The following is a 6,399-nucleotide window of genomic DNA, read 5'->3' as shown; positions in this document are numbered from 1 at the left end:
TAAGTGCATTCACATGTTTGTACGACCATCACTGTCCATTTCTTGAATATTTCTGTCTTCCCAAATGGAAACTCTACACAGTAAACCAAACAGCACCCGAAACCAAGCCCCACCTGGAGTCATGTCCCTTTGAAGTTGACAGGTCAATGATGGTTTAATAATTAACCTTTTGGTCACTATTTGCAATTTGCCCTCTCTCCTGAGGGCTTTCCTCTTCTCTCTGGGGAGGTGTAAGTCTGCTGGGACAAAGCTACACGCCCAAGGTTGCTTGTGTTAGTCTATTCCCTGAAGTTTCTCTGATGGGAACTTAAATTTCCACTGGAAAGAAGTCGTTTTTTTGCCATTTGAATATGAAATGGCTTTATATGTTGAACTTTTGAGCCCTCCATGGTTTCAAATTTTTGGAAAGTTCTGTAAACTTTGAAGATGATATCTGGTTCCCAGTCTCTTCTTCCGTCCATCACAAGATGAATGGCCACCTCCTGCACAGGCTCCAGCTGCCACAGAGTCTCAGCAGACTGGAAGAGGCCACAGTCCATGGACCCAGGAGCTAAAATAAACCAGTTTTTCTCAGAAAGCAAAGGTGATGGTTAGCATTAATTGTCAAGTTGACCGGATCTAGAGTCAAGCCTCTGGCGGTGCCTGAGACGATTATCTAGATCCACCCCGAATATCACTCGACCATAGCATGGGCCGGATGCTGAATTGCATAAAACGGAGAAGCGAGAGGAGCACCAGCAGTCATCACTAGTCATCACTCTCTGTTACCGGACCAGCCGATGCCACGTGACCAGCCACCTCACGCTCTGGCCACCATGCCTTCCTGCCTGCTGCCAAGTCATCCCCACCAGGCTGGAAGATCTCCCAGAACCCTGTGAGCAGAATAAGCCCTCCCTTCCTCCTGTTGCTTTCCTCGGGCATTTTATCTCAGCACTTGGGAAAGGAACTAACATCAAGTGTGTAGGAAGTCAAACCAGGTCAGGGACTACTTAGAGCGGCTTGCTGGCTGCAACGGCCCTTCGGCCCTTCCCTGTACATTTCCGGCATGAGGGCCCTTCGTTCCCAGTCTGGCGTGAGAGCGGTGGATGAGGAGGTGGGGGGGAAAAGCCTTTCTCACATTCCCCAGACCCTGCCCGTGTTCCTGTTAGCCTCGGGTCTCCCATGTCCCCTGGCCAGTGGATTTCTACTCTCCCTTCGGATGTCACGGTGTAGACAGCCCTTTCACAAGCCCTTAGAGTCTCTAGGCTGGAGTTGTTGATGTGCTGTAGTTCAACCTCAGAACAATGTCTTGCCTCAGAGTCTTCTTGTGCCCAGGAAGCAGCACTGGGGAGGGCCGCGAGGTGAGGCTTAGGTTCTCTGTGTGTCCCTCCCTCATGGGCAGCCTCTCTTAGCACAGTCATCTCTTCTTCCCTCTGCAGGTCCTGTGACAAACCCTCGCCATCACTTAGTTTAATTCCCATTTAATATAATGTCAAGATAAAGACTGGGAATTCATGGGCTTGACCTGTGGACAGTGCCGTGCAAATGTGGGAGAATAAAATATCCCTGAGCTCGCCCTCAGTGGCAAAGATTTTATTTATTTTCTTCAGAGTGGGTGTCTGGTGATTTTTTTTTCTTTCCGGTTGTTGTTATTGTACTCGTTGGAGCATTAAATTTAGAAAGCAGTGTGACCTGTCACAGCTGGAGCCAGCAGGATCATGAGATGATGTAACCTGGACACACAGGCCTGTGAGTACCCAATAAATCTGGAGCCCTGAGGGAAGGCTCCAGGCCTGCTCCACCTGAGCAGACGTGTGGAGTCATAGCAACCGAATCATAACAGACATGGACAGTGCGTCTTGAGGCCTTGGTATGAGATATCTACAAACAGACCCCAGGAAGCACATGGAGCGGGGCAGGGGCAAGGACGATTAGGAAGTCCGGTCCTGTCAGTTAGAGCACAGATTTGCCTTTGCTGCCAGTGCGGCAGGACCCTGGAGAGTCCGTCCTGACTGAAATCCAGAGGCGTCTTTGTGAACTCACTGGTGGAGGAGCTTCTAGAAGGCCTGATTCAGCTCTGGGGCACAGCCTTGCTGGCTTCTCTTGGTTTTCGGTTTATTCTGGGGTCCACTTGCTCTATGGTTGCTTGTTTTCTCAGCTACCTACACTCTCATCGGGCCTTGCTCATCCACTTCCTTGTTTGTTTGTCTTTTAGTTCTGCCTGTATGTTCAAGACCCATTACTTGGGCTGGAGAGATGGCCCAGTGGTAGGGTGCTTGCCGCTTGTGCACAGGACCAGAGTTTGGTTGCCAGCACCCACATCAGACGGCTCACAACTGCCTGAAACTCCAGCCCTGGGAGACCTGATGCTCTCCTCTAGCCTCTGAGGGCACCTGCATGCATATGCACACTAGTACACACACATACACACTAATAAACATATGCACACTAATATACAACATGCACACTAATACACATATGCACACTAATACACACATGCACACTAATACACACATGCACACTAATACACACACATGTACACTAAATACACATGCATGCATACTAATATACAAACACACACATGCACATAATAATAAAAATTGGGGGGATGGGAGGTAGATATCATATTTCAATTGTATATGCACAATGTTCTTTAAAATAAAAATAAAAACATTTTGAAATTAAAATGTTACAAACATGCACATGAGCTGCTGGGCTGGGTGGACGGCTCCTTGTCTGCCTGTGTCTCTTCTCCCTATTTTCCATGTTAGCAGACTCTCAATCAGACCTTGCACTTCCCAGTGTCTCTTGGGCAGCTTTGGGGCTTGGCGAAGTCCAAGCCATATTGAACATGTGAGTCAATTGTTTGTGTGACTCGGAGTTAATTTCCAACTGAGAAGCCAAGCCACTTGCTTCAGTCCCTCTTTTCTTCCTCCCTGAGGACTGGGATACAGGCTGAGTGCTTCCTCTGCTTCACCAGGTAGGGTGGGAGGAGATGATGAGGCAGGCCTGGCTCCTAGTTACTGCTCAGAACAGCAATCCCACAGCAAAAGTCCATTCATTATTTAGAGCCTCTTTGTCACATCATTGCATCTTAGCCTATTAATTAATTAACCAGCACAGACAGCTACTCTTTTGAGGTCTTGACTATTTGCCCAAATTCAACCTCATTTTTCTACTTGGATGACCCTAGGGTCCTAGATTAAAACAGGCAATATTTACTTCCTCTTTCCTCTAAGAGAACTCCACAACATTCACTTTTCTCTTAAGTGCTATGCCAGCTGGACGGCTTCTTTAAGAGGATAATAGGATTTCTTTTTCAGATTTCTCTCTCTGTCTCTGTCTCTGTCTCTCTCTGTCTCTCTCTCTCTCTCTCTGTGTGTGTGTGTGTGTGTGTGTGTGTGCGCGCGCGCACGCGCACGTGTGTGTGCACACATGCCCCTGGAGCTGGAGTACAGATAGTTACGAGTTTCCTAACATGGTGACTTTCCTATGCCTTTAATCCTTTCCCCAACTTTTCCATTAGAGTCCCCAAGCTCCATCCACTGTTTGGCTCTGGGTCTCTGCATTCATCTGAGTCAGCTGCTGGGTGGAGCCTCTCAGAGGACAGCCATGCTAGGCTCCTGTCTGTAAGCATAACAGAGTATCATTAATATTATCAGGGATTGGTGCTTGTCCATGGGATGTGTCTCAAGTGGGGCAGTTATTGCTTGGTCATTCCCTCAGTCTCTGCTTCATCCCCCGTCCCTGCATTTCTTGTAGGCAGGAAAAATTTAGGGTTGCTACTTTTGCAGTTATGTTGGTGTCCCTAGCACTCCACTGGGGTTCCTGTCTGGCTACAGGAGGTAACCTCTTCATGTTCCATAGCCCCACTGCTGTGAGTCTCAGCTAAGGTTACCTTCATTAATTCTTGGGAGCCTCCCTTATCCCAGGTCTCTGTCATTTCCTTGAGATGCCCCTGCCAGAGGCAGATTTGCATTCCTGGTCATCTGGCCATCCCCTGTCTTTCCCCACACCTGATCCTGAAAACCCCCATTTCCTACTTCATCCACACTCCCACCCAGTTCCTTCCCTCCAACTATTTTATTCTGCCTTCTAAGTGAGATTCAACATCCTCACTGTGCCTTCCTTCTCATTTAGCTTTTTTGGATCTGTGGAGTGAACTATTCAGCTATTGAAAAGAAAGACATGAATTTTGCAGGTGAATGGATGGAACTTGAGAATCATGCTGATTAGGGTAACCCAGTCCCAAAAGGACATGCATGGTATGTATTCAATTATAAGTGGATATTAGTTATAAAATACAGGATACCCATGCTACACTCCACAGACCCAAAGACACTAAACAGTACAAGCTTTTTTGTTTTTGGTTTTTTTTTTTTTTTTTTTTTTTTTTGGTTTTTCGAGACAGGGTTTCTCTGTGTAACCCTGGCTGTCCTGGAACTCACTCTGTAGACCAGGCTGGCCTCGAACTCAGAAATCCGCCTGCCTCTGCCTCCCGAGTGCTGGGATCAAAGGCGTGCGCCACCACACCCGGCCAGTACAAGCTTTTAAGCCTGGGCCATCTCTCCAGCCCCTGGTACTATTTTACACTTACCTATTCATTTAATGATCAACACTTCATTTACCACAAAATCCTTCAAGGTTCTAAGCATGAGTATGCATTCTCTCTCTCTGTCTCCATCTCCATCTCTGTCTCCATCTCCATCTCTGTCTCCGGCTCCCTCTCCTGTTTCTCTCTCTCTCTCCCCCTCCTTCCCTCCCTCTCTCTCCCATCTACTATCTAGCTTAGACTGACCTGGAATGAACAGTCCTATTCCTTCTGCCTCAGTCTCCAGAGTGCTGCATTACAGGTGTGTACCACCACAGCTGTCTTATGTGGGTGGGATTTCTCACCTGCCCCACCCCAGACACACCCGCTGTCACTAAGAAACTTCAGGTCGCTCCTCACCCTGGCCACACCCAGTCTTATTGCTCAGCACTTCTGCATGAAGGTTCTTTCCACCCAAATGGTTGCCCATTATAACCAAGATCCTTTTGCTAATTTTATACATAGAGAGCAGAGTCTCATAATTATTTTAATTGGTCATTGAATTAATTATATCATTGTGGGTATCAATTCCCCTGTTAGTTAGTTAGTAACTTTGCACATCTCCCCTCCTGTGAGCCCCCCCCCCCGCCCCCATTCTTGGTTGGCAGGGAGGTATTCCCCTCATGAGAATGTTCAATCCTGTTTACATTTATATTAATCGGCATGTAGATGCCAACTGAATCTCAAACAAACCCCCAGCAGGTCACCTGCAGAGGAGAGAGGGGGTCAAGTTGTCACCCACACATGGCAGCGCAGAATTCAGACTCTAGAGCATCAGTGGTAGCTGGACTCACCCTCGAAGCGGCTCTGTAGCACAAATGGGCTTCTTTGTGCAAACCAGCCTTGCACAGCTCATTAACAATGGGGCATTAGTAATTACACACCAAGGAGGGCTTCGCTCAATGGTGCTTTAAAGTTTTCAGCACTTTATTTCAGGGTGCACCATTAAATTGATTGACCCATTAAAATCAGTACTTAAAAAATATTTCATTGTTCAAAAGGAAAAATATAGTGATGGTGATACTGACAGTGACAGAAGCGAGGGACCGTCTCAAGAGGGATCGTCTTGTGAGGGGCCATCCCGCACACGGTCAAAAGAATCAGACCATTAACACGTGGGATGTAAAACTCGAAAGGGAATTTTCCTACTATTAGGTCCAACATTGGTAATTTACGTTAAACAAAACAGTGTCATTAATCATGCTAATGACATATTGGTCTGAATCTCATTAGTTTTAGAGTTTTGCTTGGGTTTAATTTGCAAATTAATTTTTATAGTTTTTTAAACAGATTTTTTTGGTAACCATGGGAATTTTATAGCTATTTTTATGCTTTCTATATTTTAAATAACATTATAATAAAAACAGCTTCCACAAATAGCGACTCTGAAGTCAATTCTACCGTAAGCATTGAGAGCTGCTGGCTCGGTATATGGAGACACCTACCTGCAGATTATTAACATTCGTTGTGTGACAGAGTTAAGGTGAGCCGGAGATCACCAAGAAGTCTAAGCAACAGTTACCCCAGATAATTCAAACTTGGTTGAAATGAAGGGAACCTCAGAGTCATGGGGAATGCATCTACAGATGTGAGGCAGGGATGTGATGTTTCTTAGCCATTACCACCCTTCTGGTGTCTTCCCTCCACAGAGACTGGGAAAACCAAGAGTTACATTTCCAAGATTTCCTAGAGGCTTAAGTTCTGACCAGTCCTTAGACTCCATTGACGTGTCCTCTACTGAGTGTGGAGAAGCTGAAGGGGGCAGGTGCCTCAGACGGCTCTTTCCGTTGCTTGTGGAGTCATTTGATTGAATTCCAAAGCCCCTCCAC

General features: G+C 46.6%; 1 long non-coding RNA gene across 1 annotated transcript; it reads left to right on the top strand.

Moving 5' to 3' along the window:
• The first annotated feature begins 233 nt into the window (after positions 1-233).
• Gm39460 lies at positions 234-2,429 on the top strand. Its single transcript, XR_871374.1, has 3 exons — positions 234-874; positions 1,419-1,728; positions 2,195-2,429. It is a non-coding gene; the product is annotated as a predicted gene, 39460 (long non-coding RNA).
• The last annotated feature ends 3,970 nt before the right edge of the window (positions 2,430-6,399 follow it).

This window comes from Mus musculus, chromosome 9 (genome assembly GCF_000001635.26).
Source record: "Mus musculus strain C57BL/6J chromosome 9, GRCm38.p6 C57BL/6J".
NCBI lineage: Eukaryota > Metazoa > Chordata > Mammalia > Rodentia > Muridae > Mus > Mus musculus.
The sequence above is the reverse complement of the archived record's forward strand: the minus strand, read 5'-3'. Positions and strand labels throughout refer to the sequence as shown.